This window comes from Pseudophryne corroboree, chromosome 6 (genome assembly GCF_028390025.1).
Source record: "Pseudophryne corroboree isolate aPseCor3 chromosome 6, aPseCor3.hap2, whole genome shotgun sequence".
In the NCBI taxonomy this organism is placed as follows: Eukaryota; Metazoa; Chordata; class Amphibia; order Anura; family Myobatrachidae; genus Pseudophryne; species Pseudophryne corroboree.
In genome coordinates this window covers 709807558-709827050 of record NC_086449.1, presented here as the reverse complement: position 1 = coordinate 709827050, position 19493 = coordinate 709807558, and positions in this window count along the sequence as shown.

Here is a 19493-nt window from a genome sequence, read left to right as displayed (position 1 = left end):
TGGGGAAAAGAAGCCGCAGGTATCTTTTCCCCCCTCACACGAGCTCAATGAGTTATGTGAAAAGGCTTGGGAATCTCCAGATAAAAAACTGCAGATTTCCAAAAAGATTCTTATGGCGTATCCTTTCCCGCCAACGGACAGGTTACGCTGGGAATCCTCCCCTAGGGTGGACAAAGCTTTGACACGTTTGTCCAAGAAGGTAGCCCTGCCGTCACAGGATACGGCTACCCTCAAAGATGCTGCGGATCGCAAACAGGAGGTTACCCTGAAGTCCATTTATACACATTCAGGTACCTTACTGAGGCCGGCAATCGCGTCGGCTTGGGTGTGTAGTGCTGTAGCAGCATGGACGGATACCTTATCTTAGGAACTTGATACCTTGACAAGGATACTATATTAATGACCCTGGGGCATATTAAAGACGCTATCCTTTATATGAGAGGTGCTCAAAGAGACATTCGCCTACTAGGTTCTAGAATAAATGCTATGTCGATTTCTGCCAGAAGGGTCCTGTGGACTCGGCAATGGACAGGTGATGCCGACTCAAAAAGGCACATGGAGGTTTTACCTTACAAGGGTGAGGAATTGTTTGGGGAGGGTCTCTCGGACCTGGTCTCCACAGCTACGGCTGGGAAGTCAAATTTATTGCCATATGTTTCCTCACAACCTAAGAAAGCACCGTATTACCAAATGCAGTCCTTTCGATCACAGAAAAACAAGAAAGTCCGAGGTGCGTCCTTTCTTGCCAGAGGCAGGGGCAGAGGAAAGAAGCTGCACAACACAGCTAGTTCCCAGGAACAGAAGTCCTCCCCGGCTTCCACTAAATCCACCACATGACGCTTGGGCTCCACAGGCGGAGCTAGGCCCGGTGGGGGCGCGTCTCCGAAATTTCAGCCACAAGTGGGTTCACTCACAGTTGGATCCCTGGGCAATAGATATTGTGTCTCAGGGATACAAGCTGGAATTCGAAGAGATGCCCCCTCACCGATACCTCAAGTCGGCCCTGCCAGCTTCCCTCTCAGAGAGGGAAATAATGTTAACTGCAATTCACAAATTGTATCTTCAACAGGTGGTGGTCAAGGTTCCCCTCCTTCAACAAGGAAAGGGTTATTATTCGACCATGTTTGTGGTACCGAAACCGGACGGTTCGGTCAGACCCATATTGAATTTAAAATCCCTGAACATGTACCTAAAAAGGTTCCGGTTCAAGATGGAATCGCTGAGAGCGGTCATTGCAAGCCTGGAAGGGGGGATTTTATGGTGTCTCTGGACATAAAGGATGCATACCTTCATGTCCCCATTTATCCACCTCATCAGGCGTACCTCAGATTTGTGGTACAGGATTGTCATTACCAATTTCAGACGTTGCTGTGGTCTCTCCACGGCTCCGAGAATATTTACCAAGGTAATGGCGGAAATGATGGTACTCCTGCAGAAGCAAGGGGTCACAATTATCCCATACTTAGACGATCTCCTCATAAAAGTGAGGTCAAGAGAGCAGTTGCTGATCAGCGTAGCACGTTCTCTGGAAGTGTTACGGCAACACGGCTGGATTCTAAATATTCCAAAGTCGCAGTTGGTTCCTAGCCTTTCCTGGGCATGATTCTGGACACAGGCCAGAAAAGGGTTTATCTCCCGATAGAGAAGGTTCAGGAACTCATGACACTGGTCAGGGACCTATTAAAACCAAAACAGGTGTCAGTGCATCACTGCACTCGAGTCCTGGGAAAGATGGTGGCATCATACGAGGCCATTCCCTTCGGCAGGTTCCATGCGAGGACCTTTCAATGGGACTTACTGGACAAATGGTCCGGATCACATCTACAGATGCATCGGTTAATCACCCTATCCCCCAGGGCCAGGGTGTCTCTCCTGTGGTGGCTGCAGAGTACTCACCTACTCGAGGGCCGCAGATTCGGCATTCAGGACTGGGTCCTGGTGACCACGGATGCAAGCCTCCGAGGGTGGGGAGCAGTCACACAGGGAAGAAATGTCCAAGGTCTGTGGTCAAGTCAGGAGACTTGCCTTCACATCAACATCCTGGAACTAAGGGCCATTTACAACGCCCTACGTCAACCAGAGACGCTGCTTCGCGGTCAACCAGTTCTGATTCAGTCAGACAACATCACCGCTATGGCTCATGTAAACCGACAAGGTGGCACAAGGAGCAGGGTGGCGATGGCGGAAGCCACCAGAATTCTTCGCTGGGCGGAGAATCTTGTAAGCGCACTGTCAGCAGTGTTCATCCCGGGGGTAGACAACTAGGAAGCAGACTTCCTCAGCAGGCACGACCTCCACCCGGGGGAGTGGGGACTTCAAGAAGTCTTCGCACAGGTTGCAAGTCGGTGGGAACTGCCACAGGTGGACATGATGGCATCCCGCCTCAACAAGAAACTACAGAGGTATTGCGCCAGGTCAAGAGACCCTCAGGCGATAGCTGTAGACGCCCTGGTGACACCGTGGGTGTTCCAATCGGTCTATGTATTTCCTCCTCTTCCTCTCATACCCAAGGTGTTGAGAATCATAAGAAAAAGAGGAGTGAGAACAATACTCATTGTTCCGGATTGGCCAAGAAGGACTTGGTATCCAGATCTGCAAGAAATGCTCACAGAGGACCCGTAGCCCCTTCCTCTAAGACAGGACTTGTTGCAACAAGGGCCCTGTCTGTTCCAAGACTTACCGCGGCTGCGTTTGACGGCATGGCGGTTGAACGTCGGATCCTAGCGGAAAAAGGCATTCCAGATGAGGTCATTCCTACGCTAATAAAGGCTAGGAAGGACGTGACAGCTCAACATTATCACCGTATATGGCGAAAATATGTTGCTTGGTGTGAGGCCAGGAATGCCCCTACGGAGGAATTCCAGCTGGGCCGTTTCCTTCACTTCCTACAGTCAGGAGTGACTTTGGGCCTAAAATTGGGTTCCATTAAGGTCCAGATTTAGGCCCTATCCATTTTCTTTCAAAAAGAGCTGGCTTCTCTACCTGAAGTTCAGACGTTTGTGAAGGGAGTGCTGCGTATTCAGCCCCCTTTTGTGCCCCCGGTGGCACCTTGGGATCTTAACGTGGTGTTGAGTTTCCTGAAATCCCACTGGTTTGAACCAATCAAAACGGTGGTATTGAAATATCTCATGTGGAAGGTGGTCATGCTACTAGCATTGGCTTCGGCTAGGCGTGTGTCAGAATTAGCGGCTTTGTCACATAAAAGCCCCTATCTGGTTTTCCATGCGGATAGAGCAGAATTGCGGACCCGTCCACAATTTCTGCCAAAAGTGGTTTCATCCTTTCATATAAACCAACCTATTGTGGTGCCTGTGGCTACTACTGACTTGGAGAATTCCGAGTTACTTGATGTGGTCAGGGCTTTGAAGGTTTATGTAGCCAGAACGGCTAGGGTCAGGAAAACAGAATCTTTGTTTATCCTGTATGCTTCCAACAAGCTTGGTGCTCCTGCTTCAAAGCAAACTATTGCTTGCTGGATCTGTTACACGATTCAGCAGGCTCATTCTGCGGCTGGATTGCCGCTGCCAAAATCAGTTAAGGCCCATTCCACTAGGAAGGTGGGCTCTTCTTGGGCGGCTGCCAGAGGGGTCTCGGCATTACAGCTGTGCCGAGCGGCTACTTGGTCAGGTTCAAACACTTTTGCAAAGTTCTACAAGTTTGATACCCTGGCTGAGGAGGACCTTGTGTTTGCTCATTCGGTGCTGCAGAGTCATCCGCACTCTCCCGCCCGTTTGGGAGTTTTGGTATAATCCCCATGGTTCTTACGGAGTCCCCAGCATCCACTAGGACGTTAGAGAAAATAAGATTTTACTTACCGGTAAATCTATTTCTCGTAGTCCGTAGTGGATGCTGGGCGGCCGTCCCAAGTGCGGACTTCTTCTGCAATACTTGTATATAGTTATTGCTGCAATAAGGGCTATGTTATTGTTGCATTAGGGTTAAACTGATGCTCTGTTGTTGTTCATACTGTTGACTGGGTAAGTTTATCACAGGTTATACGGTGTGATTGGTGTGGCTGGTATGAGTCTTGCCCTGGATTTCCAAAATCCTTTCCTTGTACTGTCAGCTCTTCCGGGCACAGTTTCTCTAACTGACGTCTGGAGGAGGGACATAGAAGGAGGAGCCAGAGCACACCAGAATCTAAATTCTTTCTTAAAGTGCCCATGTCTCCTGCGGAGCCCGTCTATTCCCCATGGTCCTTACGGAGTCCCCAGCATGCACTACGGACTACGAGAAATAGATTTACCGGTAAGTAAAATCTTATTTTTGCTTTGCCTGCCTGAGGTGAAAAAAATTCCCAATAAGCAGCGGCTTGTGCCGGCTTATCAGGGCTAACAGGGTCAATGACCACGGGTAATTGGATACCGCCCTAAGTTTTTTACATTTTACTAAGTACAGTGTGGGAAAGATGTATAGAATGGTCATAAATAAGTACATTAATTTCTCTTACGTCCTAGAAAATACTGCGGTCCACATTAGTACCATGGGGTATAGACGGGTCAGTTAGGAGCCATGGGCACTTTAAGAAATTAATAGTGTGGGCTGGCTCCTCCCTTTATGCCCCTCCTATCAGACTCAGTTTAGAAAATGTGCCGGAGGAGCCGGACACGCTTTGGAGAGCTCCTGAAGAGTTTTTTACATTTATTTTCTTTTTTGTTATTTTCACTCAGGGCTCTTTAGGCAACAGCCTGACTGCTTTGTGGGACTTAGGGAGGAGAACGGCCCAACATACTAGAGAGTTAATTGTCCCATTTCTCATGCTGGCAGGACACTGAGCTCCTGAGGGAGCTATTTGCAAGCCACACCATGGTGCAGCGTACCCTCCCGCAGCAAGCCGCCACCTCCTAACAGAGACTGAGGTAAGAAGAGTGGTGAGTACGGCGTCCCGGTAAGCGGGTCGCCAGCGGGCATTGCAGCACTAGGGTAGGAGCGCAGCTCTCAGCAAGCTGCACTCTGGGATGATTCAGATGGACACATGCTGCGGCGCGGTTCCGCTGTGAAGGACGACTTGAATCTCCTATGTAACCCACACTGGCTCACACATAGCGCTAACAGTGTCCAGGCATCTAGTCAGTGCTATAAAACGATTCTTCAGGGCCAGATAATCTCTGAAGTGTGGGAAGCCGCGCGCCATTTTAAGGGGCGTGGCTTCCTACAGAGCGGTAACGGCGGCTCTCCGTCGCCATTTCCTCTGCAGCTCTGGTTGACACAGCACTGCTGAAGGCACGCAACTCCTCTGATAAGACCCTACGCTCCACTGTGGTACGAGGGGGTCTTAGTGAAAGGGGGGAGCAGTTTGGGTATTATTACACTACACTATATATATATATATTGCGCCTCATCTTAGTTTTACTACTGCTGATAGGGACGCTGTGTGGCTGGCTCCAAGCTCTGTGTCTTTCTGAGACTTGGCCTACATACACTGTGTTTCCCATTGTGGTGTGTGTGGGTGTCCCTTACTATGTCCAGGGACTGCGTTTCTTGCACAGCTGAATGTCTATCATCTCTGGGGGACTCACTACCCTGTACTCAGGATTTAGATTCCTTACCAAGGGATGATGTTGTTTTAGTCCTACAGCATATCCAGGATTCTGCTTACTTTATGGTTGAAGCCATTAAGGAAATTGGTCTACTCAACGCACGCACCACTGCCATTGCAGTGTCTGCACGCAGGGGCCTGTGGCTGCGCCAGTGGACGGCGAATGCGGATTCCAGACGGAGCATGGAAGGCCTGCCGTTCATGGGTGAGGCTCTGTTTGGTGATGAACTGGATACATAGATTTCCAAAACTACGGCGGGTAAGTCTACGTTCCTTCCTTCCGCAGCAGCACCAGCTAGGAAAACCTGCTCGGCCCCAACACTGCAGTCCTTTCGTACAGCGAAGTCTAAAGGCAAATCCAAGGGTTCTGCTACCACCTTCAAAGGAAATAGAGGTAAATCCAGAAAACCCACAGCTGCAGGTTCTCAGAATCAGGCCTCCGGGTCTGCTTCCTCCAAACCCTCAGCATGACGGTGGTGGCACACACTGCCTGGAAGACAGGCAGGTGGGAGCCCAGTTGATTTATTTCAGTCACATATGGGCAGCTTCAAGCCAAGATCCCTCAGTAAAAGATCTTATCGCCCAGGGATACCAACTGGAATTTCAGGAACTCCCACCTCCCAGATTCTTCAAATCAGGCTTACCAGCTTCTCCAGAAGCAAGTTTGACCTTACCGGCAGCAATTCAAAAACTGGGACAGACTACAGTCATTGTTCCAGTTCCTCTTCAACTACAAAACAAAGGTTATTATTCCAACCTATTTGTAGTACCGAAATGGAACGGTTCAGTAAGGCCCATTTTAAATCTCAAGCCACTGAACCCGTACTTACGGGTGTTCAAATTCAAGGTGGAATCTCTGAGAGCGGTGATCTCAGGTCTGCAGGAAGGGAAGTTCCTGGTGTCTCTGGACATCAAGGATGCGTACCTTCATGTTCCAATCTGGCCGCCTCACCAGGCTTATTTATGGTTTGCATTACAAGACTGTCACTACCAGTTCCAGGCCCTGCCATTTGGCCTCTCCACGGCACCAAGGGTGTTCACCAAGGTAATAACAGAAATGATGGTTCTCCGACGAATGCAGGGTGTGAACATAGGGGGTCATTCCGAACCGTTCGCTCACTGCGTTTTCACGCAGCAGAGCGAACGGGTCCCTGCTGCGCATGCGCCGGAGCCTTTGTGCGCCTGCGCAGCAGGGACGGCCGACGGCCATAGCAGGACAGCGATCGCCTCTGCCTGATTGACAGGCAGAGGCGATCGATGGGTGGGAGGGGGCGAAACGGCGTCGCTTAGCCGCCGTTTCGTAGGCGCGGTCCGGCCAACGGGGGCGGGCCGCAGCGGCTGCGTGACATCATACGCAGCCGTTGAGGACCAGGGAGCGAGGAGTAGCTCCCGGCCAGCACGCTAAAGCTGCGCTGGCCGGAAGTTACTCCTGAAGTGCAAAGGCATCGTCTCTGTGCGATGCCTTTGCACTTCTGCGGGGGGGCCGGCACTGACATGCGGGGTGGACTAGCCCCGTGCTGGGCGTTCCCCCGCATGTCAGGAAAGTTGAGAGTAGCTGTGTAAAATTTTGCACAGCTACGATCAACTCGGAATGACCCCCATAATACCATACCTGGACAACCTGCTGTTCAAGGCGCCGTCCAGAGAGAAGCTGTTGCACAGCATTGCCCTGTCGACTCGTTTACTCCAGGATCACTGGTGGATTCTGAACTTGCCGAAATCTCACCTGGAACCAACTCGGAGGCTTCCGTTTTTGGGGATGATTCTGGATATGGAGGCACAGAAGGTGTTTCTTCCAATGGAAAAGGCATTGGTGATCCAGTCGATGGTGTGGGACGTCCTAAAACCATCTCGGATATCGGTACATCTTTGCATTCGCCTCCTAGGAAAGATAATGGCCTCTTATGAGGAACTACAGTACGGAAGGTTTAACGCAAGGCCCTTCCAGCTGGATCTATTGGACAAGTGGTCCAGATCGCATCTTCACATGCACCAGAGGATACGTCTGTCGCCAAAAGCCAGAATCTCACTTCTGTGGTGGCTTCAGACATCTCACCTGACCGAAGGCCGGAGGTTCGGGATTCAAAATTGGATTCTGCTAACCACAGACGTGAGCCTCGGAGGTTAGGGAGCAGTCACCCAAGAGGAACAGTTCCAAGGAAAGTGGTCAAGTCAGGAAGCCATCCTTCAGATCAACATTCTGGAACTAAGGACGATATACAACGCCCTTCAGCTTGCGTCTCATCTTCTTCAAGATCGAGCCATTCAGGTCCAGTCGGACAATGTGACGGCGGTGTCTTACATAAACAGACAGGGCGGAACAAAGAGCAGAGCAGCCATGTCAGAGGTCACAAGAATTTTCCTCTGGGCGGAAAGGCACAAGGTGGCGTTGTCGGCAATCTTCATTCCAGGAATAGACAACTGGGAAGCAGACTTCCTCAGCAGACACGAACTCCATCCAGGAGAGTGGGGCCTTCACCCGCAGGTGTTCGAGTCCTTGACACGTCGGTGGGGAATTCCTCAAATCGACATGATGGCCTCTCGTCTCAACAAGAAGTTCAAGCGGTATTGTTCCAGGTCGAGCGACCCACAAGCAGTGGCGGTGGACGCTCTGGTGACATCATGGTTCTACCAGATGGTGTACGTGTTTCCACCTCTTCCGTTAACCCCAAGGATTCTCAAAAGAATAAAGAGGGAAAAGGTTCAATCAATTCTCATTGCTCCGGACTGCCTAAGAAGGGCCTGGTACGCGGATCTACTGGAATTGCTCCTGGAGTACCCGTAGCCTCTACCTCTTCGCGAGGATCTTCTACAACATGGGCTGTTCGTCTATCACGACTTACCGTGGCTACGTTTGACGGCATGAAGGTTGAGCGTCACATTCTAGCCCGGAAAGGTTTTCCGGATAGGGTTATTCCAACCTTGATCCAACCCAGGAAAGGGGTAACATCAAAGCATTACCACCGTATTTGGAAGAAGTACGTCTCTTGGTGTGAGACCAGGAAACTTCCTGCGGCAAAATTTAAGCTGGGGCATTTTCTTTTTCTGCAGGCAGGAGTGGATGTGGGCCTACGTTTTGGCTCCTTAAAGGTCCAGATTTCGGCCTTGTCCATTTTCTTCCAGAAGCAATTGGCGTCTCTTCCTGAGGTTCAGACTTTTTTGAAAGATGTTCTGCACATCCAACTGCCCTTTGTGCCTCCTACGGCACCTTGGGATCTCAACATGATGTTGCAGTTCCTCCAGTCGGATTGGTTTGAGCCTTTACAGGCAGTGAACGTTAAATTTCTTACATGGAGGACAGTTACATTGTTGGCTCTGGCTTCGGCCAGGCGGGTGTCGGAACTGGGAGCATTGTTTCACAAGAGCCCCTACTTGATTTTTCATGAAGATCGTGCTGAACTCAGAACTCGTCAGCAGTTTCTTCCGAAGGTGGTGTCTGTTTTTCACATCAACCAACCTATTGTGGTTCCGGTGTTTACTGACACCTGCTACCGCTAAATCCCTGGATGTGGTAAGGGCTTTGAGGATCTACGTGAAGAGGACGGCTCGTCACAGAAAATCTGACTCGCTGTTTGTTCTCTATGATCCCAAGAAAATTGGGTGTCCTGCTTCAAAGCAGTCTATCGCTTTCTGGATCAGACTTGCTATCCAGCAGGCTTATTCATCGGCAAGATTGCCAGTTCCGAAAGTACAGGCCCACTCTCCTAGGTCTGTGGGTTCTTCCGGGGCGGCTGCCCGGGGGGCCTTGGCTTTACAGCTCTGCCGAGCAGCTACTTGGTCGGTTTCGCACACGTTTGCTAAGTTCTACAAGTTCGATACTTTGGCCACTGAGGACCTTCAATTTACTCAATCAGTTCTTCAGGAACCTCTGCACTCTCCCACCCGGTTTGGGAGCTTTGGTACATCCCCATGGTACTAATGTGGACCCCAGTTTCCTCTAGGACGTAAGAGAAAATAGGATTTTAATTACCTACCGTTAAATCCTTTTCTTGTAGTCCGTAGAGGATACTGGGTGACCGCCCAGTGCTTCATTTTTCTGCACTGTTACCTGGTTAGGTATTGTTGTTGGTTCAGCCGTTGCTGTTCCGGTTCAAGTTTGGTTAGCTTGGCTTTCCTCTTGTTTGTGTGTGCTGGTTCGAATCTCACCACTGTTCAGTTAAATCCTTCTCTCTAAGTATGTCCGTCTCCTCGGGCAGAGTTTCTAGACTGAGCCTGGTAGGATGGGCATAGAGGGAGGAGCCAGCCACACTATTCATTTCTTAAAGTGCCCATGGCTCCTAGTGGACCCGTCTATACCCCATGGTACTAATGTGGACCCCAGTATCCTATACGGACTACGAGAAAAGGATTTACTGGTAGGTAATTAAAATCCTATTTTTGGAAGTAGCATCAGTTTGAAAGCTGCGATACGGCCTAACCATGAAATCTCATTTAAGCCCCATCCATCAATAAGGAGTGAACTCTATTTTAAAAGTGGGGTGAGATTCATCTCAAATACATCTTTAACTGAGGTAGGAATTTGAATACCTAAGTAGGTGAGATGGGTTGTCCTCCATGTATACTTATGTACAAAGAAACTCAACAGAGGGAGTGATATTGACTGGTAAAGCTTCAGATTTTGAGGCGTGCTAAAAATGGAAGCCATGCTAAAATGTTCTAAATTAGAATGCAAGACCAGTAAGGAAGGGCCTAATTCAGACCCTGATCGTAGATGTGCTAAACTTAGCACATCTACGATCAGTCACACAGACATGCGGGGGTTCGCCCAGCACAGGACTAGTCCGCCCTGCATGTCAGGCACGACTCACCCCCGCACAAGTACAAATGCATCGCACAGTGGCGATTCTTTTGTTCTTGAAGAGTAGCTCCCTACCAGCGCAGCTCCTGCGCGCTGGCAGGGAGCTACCCGTCGCTGTGCCCTTCACCCGCACGGTCTTGATTACGCCTGCGTTGCCCGGACCACGTCAGTCAGTCAGAGGTGATCGCAGGTCTGAGACGGTTGTTGGCAGGGCTGAGATGGCATCGGCACATGCGCAGTTGAGACCTGATCGGCTGCTGCGCGAAAACGCACAACACCAATCAGGTCTGAATTAGTCCCGAAGTCGTTGGTTCAGTAACGAAAAAGCAAAACATCGTCTGCACCACTGGGGGAAAGATAGCCGGGAAATGACCAGAAAGCCCAACTTTTAAAGGTAAAGGTTCCACCGCAGGTACAAATATTGGGGGTCATTCCAAAATGATCGTAGCAGCACAGCTACGATCATTCACACTAATACCCCTTTTCCACTAGCTGTTTTTACCCGTGTTTTTGCACGGGAGCGCGCATCGACACGGGTTTTTAGTAGGTGGAAACGGGTCAACACGGGTTGAGTGACCCGGGAATCCTACCCGGCTATTTACCTGGGTAGAACACGGTAATGACACGGATAACGGTGCAGTGGAAACGGTCATTACACGTGTTTTCAGACCCGAGTAACGCTCTGAGACGCTGATTGGTGCTTCTGGGGCACTGGAAGATGATGTCATCTCTGGGAGACACGCTGGGCACATGCAGGCACCGCAGCAGGAAACAAACGCGGATGCACATCTATTGCAGCAGCTACAACACTACGCTGGGCACATGCAGGCATTGAGGCAGCTTGCAAACAAAACACTCTGAAGTCACGCTGGGTACATACAGATATTTTAATTGCAGCAGCTTCCAAACAAACAGACAATATACAGCAGCAGAAGCTCCAGCACAGCAACATGGCTAGCAATGCTGTGAGCAGGCCCCACCTCTCCCTTTTGGTCCTTTTGATGACATCATCTTGATGAGACAGTAAAAAGTCCATTTGTAATGACAGCAATAGGCTTTTACAGAGCTTACCTGGGTTAGGTGGAAACAGATCAGACACGGGAATAACCCGTGTCAAAGTGTAGTGGAAACGGGGTGGCCGACACGGGTTGTAGCCGTGTTAAACATCCCGGATCGGACACGGTACTTAGGTGGAAAAGGGGTATAACATGCGGGGGGACACCCAGCATGTCAGTGCCAACCCCCCCCCTTTCCCCTGCGCAGAAGTGCAACGGCATCGTACAGCGGCGATGCCTTTGCACTTCAGGAGTAGCTCCCGACCAGCGCAGCTTTAGCGTGCTGGCCGGGAGCTACTCATCGCTCCCCGGCCCGCAGCGGCTGCATATGACGTCACGCAGCCGATGTGGACCGCGCCCACGAAACGGCACCCAAACACCGCCGTTCCACTCCCTCCCGCCCAGCGACCGCCTCTGCCTTTTCAGTCAGGCAGAGGCGATCGCAGCCCAGCTACGGCCTTCGGCCGTCTGGCATGCGCCAGCGCACTACAGCGCCTGCGCAGTGGGTACCCGTTCTCTTGGCTGCGATAAAAAGCGAGCGAACAGGTCAGAATGACCCCCATTAAGAGGGAGAGTTGGCAACCCTGCCTAGTTCCATTTGTGGTTGGAAATGTGTTGGGCAAAAAGCCGTTGCTAAAAACCCAACCATATGGGTTCTGATAGAGGGCCATTACTGAGTCTAAAATAATACCTTGGAAGCCAAAAATGGAAAGGTTATTTTACATAGGGAGACATGTACTAAGCAGTGATAAAAGTGGAGAAGTGAGCCAGTGGAGAAGTTGCCCATGGTAACCAATCAACATTGACGTAACATTTTTCTGCAGCGGGATACACTGGTATTCCACAGGGAATAACATCGGGGCGTAGAGTAGGATCTTGATCCGAGGTACCAAGGCTAAATGCTTTGACTGTTCCCAAGATGCTCAGCGCAGCCTCCTCTATAACCCCGCCTCTGTGCACAGGAGCTCAGTTTGTAAGTTGGTGCCTGCAGCTAAAAGGCAGGTCTACTCCAGCAGCCCTAAGAAGAGCTATTTTAAAGAAGACTTCTAGGGCTGCAGCAGAGGCACTCTAGTGGTAGATATCATTCTGATATCTCCTGCTGCAGCTCCATCAGCTCCCCCAGCGGCACTGTATACTGTCCCTGGTTGGCGGGGACTTACAGCGGAGGCTCCAGTTCTTCTCCCAGGGCACACATACTAACCGAAGTTATCCAGGATCGCGTGTCCGCACTCAGAGAGGAGGTAAGAGGGTCACCCAGACCGGACCTGCTGGAAATCGCGATCCGACGTGGCCATTAGGAGGCGGGCCACGTGCGCTGGCGTGGACACTGTGGCCGTACAGGGACCCCACTAAATCACCAGGGCAAGGGCACAGGTCAGATTAGGCTATAATCAATTTTATTAAGGCCCGCAGCACCCGGTGGTGAAGTCCAGCAAGGGGATAAGGCTCTGGCCTGTAGCCCCTCCCCCATCCCCTGGACGCCATTTAGAGTAAATGTTCCCATCCTGGAGCTGCATCTCACTGTCTCCCTCACTCCCTGTCAGCGTTTGGGTGCCATTACACACAGCTGCGCTGATTCTGGGACTGCTGGGTGATGCCTCCTCTGTAACGCCGCCTGCATCATCAGCGCTGTGCATTTACAGGACACTTAAGTGTTCTACATGTCACTTAGACATGTGTTAGTTAAGAACAAGTGCATACTTCAGAGTTATTTAGTACAAGTACCCTGTGATATTCATCCAGTTTTTACTGTGCATTGATATATCTGTTTATATACATATCTTTACTAGTAATAGTATTGCTAGTCCAGTGCAGTTTTATTGTTTGTCATTATTCCTGCATTGTACATGTGACTGTGTGTGTGTGCATATAGCTGCTGGGTGATCTCAACTCCGTGTATCTCACTCCTACTGCTATCCCTATATTCTGTAACCTGAGGGGGCTCCGTGCGTCATGGTTATCAGATAATAAAGGTATTTCACAGGATATACATATTTTGTGTTTTTCAGTCACATTTTACTTCAGAAATCCTCTGTTTGTGCTGTCACACTGGGTGGGGGGGAGGGATTATGTTAGGTATTATATCTGCTGATATTGTGCTGTGTTGCCCATGGTTTACGCGTTCATATCATGTCAGCTACAGGGGGCGATGAGTCTGGGGCTGATTCCGCCGTGCGCAGTTATGATGTCCCAGATGCATTTGAGGATAACATGGCTGCGGAGGGTTCAGGGTTTGGGGGTTCTGTACCCCCCCAGTCAGTTTGTAACAACGGGGGCACATCAGGGCCTGCTTTGGTCTGCCTTTTCTAATTTACCGACTACGCTAGTAACTAGACCTGCGCCCCCTATGGGACCTCCTGTGCCTTGTCAGCCTTATATGGTCCCTACGGTTAATCCGCCATGGACAGATGCTCTGTCCACTCAATTACAGCATTTGGATGACACTTTGGATAAACGTATTCCTGACCCTCGCCCGCCTAAGACTACACCTAAGAAGTTCTCTAAGCGGGCTGTTACTTTCTCTCAATCCACGCATGTACCGGATACCTCTTCCGATGAAGATGGCGTGTATGCTGACCCCACAGACTCTGATCATGACGTTTCTGATGGGGAATCAGTTTCACAGGTGGATGTTCCTGATCTCTTAGAGGCTATCAGGCTCATTCTTCAGATTGATGATGATCCTGAGCCTGCTACTACATCTAAGAAACCGGACAGGTTAAAACGTCAGAAGGTTACTAAATTGGTTTTACCTCATTCTGACCATTTGGTTGACATAGGTCAGGAATCCTGGGAGAACCCAGGAAAGAAATTCACCCCGCACAAGAAGATGCTAACCCGCTATCCCCTTGTGGCAGAACTGAGTAAAAATTGGGAAATGCCACCGCCGGTGGACTCGCAAATCACTTGGCTGGTGGTGTCATCTGCTCTGCCTGTCACTACCATTACTTTTCTCAAGGAGCTGATGGATAAGCGTGTGGAGGGCTGCTTAAAAGCTATCTATACCCTTGCAGGGGCTCGCATAGGCCCACCATTGCGGCTACTTGTGCCGCAGAAGCTATTGAGGCGTGGGCTCAGGAAATAGAGGCTGAGTTTCCATCCAATTTTTCTGAACATGCCAGACAATGTCACGGCATCTCATTACATTAAAGAAGCAGCTTCAGATGCAGGTGTTCTGGCGGCTAAGGCTGCTATGACATCCATTTTGTCTCGTCGTATTCTCTGGTTACGGTCCTGGTCGGTGGACTTGGACTCCTAAGAAAACCCTGGAGGTGCTCCCGTTTAAAGGAAATATTCTTTTTAGTGAGGATCTCAACAAGATTGTTGCTGACTTGGTGTCTGCTAAGACTGCATGTCTACCTAGTACTACTTCGGCCCCGAAGGCTATGAGTACTTCCTTTCGTTCCTTTCGCCCTCCGGGTAAAGCAAAGGGTCTCGCACTTCCAAAACCACCAAGCCTAAACGTGCCTGGGCTGCCCGTCAGCCGGCTTCCAAATCTGACACGCCTGCGGCATGACGGCGCGAGCCTCCCAGGGTGGGAGGCCGACTTCTACAGTTTACCCAGGTATGGTTGAAGACCACTTCAGACGCTTGGGTACGGAAAGTCTTCACTCACGGACACGCTATATCCTTCAAGATACGTCCCTCTCCTCGCTGTTGCCTGACGGACATCTCTTCGGATCAGGTGAAGGCTGATGCTGTTTCTAGTCCCAAAGCCGAATGTTTCCTCCTGGCCCATTCTCAACCTCAAATCGTTGAACAAGTTTGTGAAGGTCTCCAAGTTTCGTATGGAGACCCTTCGCTCTATTGTCCTGGCTTTGGAACCAGGGAACTATATGGTATCCCTGGATATACAGGATGCTTACCTGCATATCCCTATTGCTATGTCACATCAGCAATACCTGCGGTTTGCTATTGGCAATCTCCATTACCAATTCCGGGCCTTTCCATTTGGTCTGACCACGGCTCTGCATATTTTCATCAAGGTCATGGCAGTTATGACGGCTTCACTCTGGCATCGGGGCATCCGGATTCTGCCGTATCTGGACGACTTGCTGATCCTGGCCAATTACCCAGAAGTTCTCCTCCGTCATTTGGATCTGACGGTCCTGTTTCTGCATGCCCACAGTTGGCTCATCAACTGGAAGAATCATCCCTGGTCCCTGCCCAGAGCATGGTGCATCTGGGAGCGTTGTTGGACACACACAACCAGAGGTTGTTTTTGTCACAGGAGAAAGTCCTGAAGCTTCAGGACAAGATACTTTGCTTCCTCTCTCATCCCCGTGTGTCGATACACTTGGCGATGCAAGTACTAGGCCTCATGGTGTCGGCTTTCGACATGGTGGAGTATGCTCAATTTCATTCCCGCCCTCTGCAGAAACTGATTCTTGCCAAGTGGGACGGCCTGCCTCACCGGATCAGGTCTCAAATGATCTCCTTGTCTCCAGAGGTCCGTCTGTCACTGTCGGTCGTCCCTTCTTGATCTCCAACTGGGTCCTTCTGACGACGGGTGCCAGTCTGAGGGGTTGGGGCGCGGTTTTGGAGCAACACTCTCTTCAGGGTCGGTGGACCAGGGAGGAGTTTCTCCTACCGATAAACATTCTGGAATTGCGGGCATGTGTTCAATGCTATGAAACTGGCCCAGCATCTGGTACTAAACAGGCCTGTTCAAGTACAGTCAGACAACGCCACCACGGTGACGTACATAAATCATCAAGGCGGCACTCGAAGCCGCATGGCAATGAAGGAACTGTCAAAGAATCTTCAATGGGCGGAACGCCATCTGCCAGCCATATCGGCAGTGTTCATTCCGGGGATCCTCAACTGGGAAGTGGACTTCCTCGGTCGTCAGGACGTACATGCCGGAGAGTGGAGCCTTCATCCATAAGTATTTCAACTCCTAGTGGACAAGTGGGGCCTATCAGATGTAGACCTGATGGCGTCTTGACACAATCACAAGGTTCCGATCTTCGGAGCAAGAACAAGGGATCGTCAAGCGGCGTTCGTGGAAGCACTGGCAATTCCATGGAACTTTCGGCTGCCGTACGTGTTCCCTCCGGTGTCACTCCTGCCTAGAGTAGTGAGGAAGTTCAAGCAAGAAGGAGGAATCCTTCTTCTAATAGCTCCAGCGTGGCCCAGACAACATTGGTTCTCAGACCGACAGGGTCTCTCGCTACAGCGTCCTCTTCTGCTTCCGCATCAACCAGACCTCCTCGTTCAGGGCCCTCGTGTTTACCAGGATTTGGCCCGACTGGCTTTGACAGCGTGGCTCTTGAAGCTTCCATATTGAGGGCCAAAGGTTTTTTTGAGGCGGTCATTCAAACTATATTGAAGGCCCGTAAGCCAGCTTCTGCTCGGATTTACCATAGGTGCGCATCTAACAATCATGACGTTTACAAGTTTAGTACGGCCAAACTTTTGGCCTTCCTACAACAGGGCCTGGACTTGGGCCTTCGGCTGGCCTCTCTCAAGGTTTATATTTCTGCCTTGTAGGTATGGTTTCAGAAAAAAATTGCGACGTTGCCTGATGTTCATACGTTCACTCAGGGTGTTTTACGGATTCAACCTCCCTATGTCCCACTTGTGGCTCCTTGGCATTTGTCGGTGGTTCTGGAGGCTTTGCAAGAGTTTCCGTTTGAACCTCTTGAATCTGCCGACCTTATGTGGCTTTCCCTCAAGGTCTTGCTTCTGCTGGCTATTGCCTTTGCTAGACAGGTATCAGATTTGGGTGCCTTGTCTTGTAGGTCCCCCTATCTGATTTTTCACCGTGACCGGGCGGTTCTTCGGATGTGCCCTGGTTATCTACCTAAGGTGGTGTCTTCTTTCCACCTTAACCAGGAGATTGTGGTTCCGGCCTTTGTCTCTCCAGATTTATCCTCCAAATAGTGGTCTTTGGATGTGGTACGGGCTCTCTGTATCTATGTGAAAAGGACAGCCTCCGTTAGGAAGTCTGATTCTCTCTTTGTACTGTTTAATTTTCACAAACGTGGCTGGCCTGCTAACAAGCAGACCTTGGCCAGATGGATTAGAATGGTGATTGCACATGCTTATGTAGAGGCTGGCCTTCCAGCTCCTGCTGCCATCAAAGCCCATTCTACTCGGTCTGTTGGACCTTCTTGGGTGGCCTGCTGTGGTGCGACCCTTGAACAGTTGTGCAAGGTCGGCTACGTGGTCCTTAGTGAACACGTTCATAAGGTTCTATGCCTTCGATATTTCCGCCTCCAAGGATGCCTCCTTTGGACCCTGGGTTCTTGTGCCCGCTACAGTGCATCCCCTCCCTTGAAGAACTGCTTTTGGACATCCCCGATTTTATTCCCTGTGGAATACCAGTGTACCCCGCTGCAGAAAAGGAGATTTATGGTAGGAACTTACCCTTGTTAAATCTCTTTCACGAGGTACACTGGATTCCACAGGGCACCCAACCTGACGCACTTAGCTTCTTTGGGTTTGTATGGCATTAGCCGCTGATACCTTCTCCTGTCGTGAGAATGTGGTGTATGTGGCTACTCTTTTGCCTGCTACTGCATTGGACTGGTTAACGAAACTGAGCTCCTGTGCACGGAGGTGGGGTTATAGAGGAGGCAGCGCTGAGCATCTTAGAAACAGTCAAAGCTTTTAGCCTGTAGGTGCCTTGGATCAAGATCCTACTCTACACCCTGATGTCATTCCCTGTGGAATCCAGTGTACCTCCCAGAAAGAGATTTAACAAGGTTAAGTTCTTACCATAAATCTCCTTATCATTTGCATACTATAAACGTATACAGAGCAGCTGATTTGTTGCCATGGGCAACTTCTCCACTGACTCACTTCTCCACTTTTATCACTGCTCAGTACATGTCCCCCAAATAGTCCCATTTAAGCCTATGAAATGCTTTCTCAGCGTCTAAAGAAAGGAGCACAAATTGTTCTCTAGTGTATGATTGAAGTTGAAGTACACCCTATGCCTAATTCAGGTTGGATTGCACATTGTGATCCAACCGGAATTTCTGCGTTCACCCACGTGGGTGTTTACGCAGGGCCTGCGAATAGCAGGCAGAGGCGTTTGCGGCAACGCTCCGTTTCCAAGATGTAACGTTGTGGGGGCAGCTGCTTCCGAACAGGGGCGTGGTGGCTGCGTTATTGGGGCAGCTGCGTGATGGCACACGCAGCTGCTCTGATCAAAAAGATGGTGGCGGCCCTCCTGCCATCACAGCCAGGCTGCGCCGCCAGGAGGCTTTCCTAATTTCTGCAACCGCGCTCTAATTGCGGCATGATTACAATTAGTGCGTGATCACGGGGGGTGGGGGGCGCTTAGCATGTTGGGCGGCCTTGCCCAGCGATGGGCTGCCCCCAGCATGCGAGGCAAGGATTGCAAATTATGCTAAAAAGCAGAATTTGCATTCCTTACTGAGTGAGGTCCTTTGTCCGAGGCTTGCCTAGCCAACATAAATCCAACCTGGTCGTGAATCTTTTGAGAACTCCCACATTCCAAATGGGCGATGACATGGCGCGCTGCTATATCCATCGCTGTGGCACAAGACAGAGGGGTCTTTGGTGTGATTTTAGCAAGCTTAGTAAGGACACCTGTATACTTTCTTCTTCCAGCAGTATCACAGAATAGTGAGGCCACACTGTGCTTGCACTAGGCCACAGGTTCTCAAACTCGGCCCTCAGGACCCCACACAGTGCATGTTTTGCAGGTCTCCTCACAGAATCGCAAGTGAAATAATTAGCTCCACCTGTGGACCTTTTAAAATGTGTCAGTGAGTAATTAGAACACCTGTGCAACTGCTGGGTTACCTGCAAAACATGCACTGTGTGGGGTCCTGAGGACCGAGTTTGAGAACCTGTGCACTAGGCTGTGGGATATTTTGTAGACATTCAGAATGTTGAAAATGGGATTTGCCGTTCATGCTTACCCTAAAATGCTGTGTCGACATTCTGGCTGTCTACATTATGTCAATGTTGACTTATGGATGCCAATATTCTGTACATGTCGACAGTATGCTGTCAAAATTCTTACTGTAGACAAAATGGCCCTTACATAAAGCACTCTATATCCACACAACAAAATCCCTAAATGATTTACTGTGTCCAAACTGTACATATCATCTGTATCCCG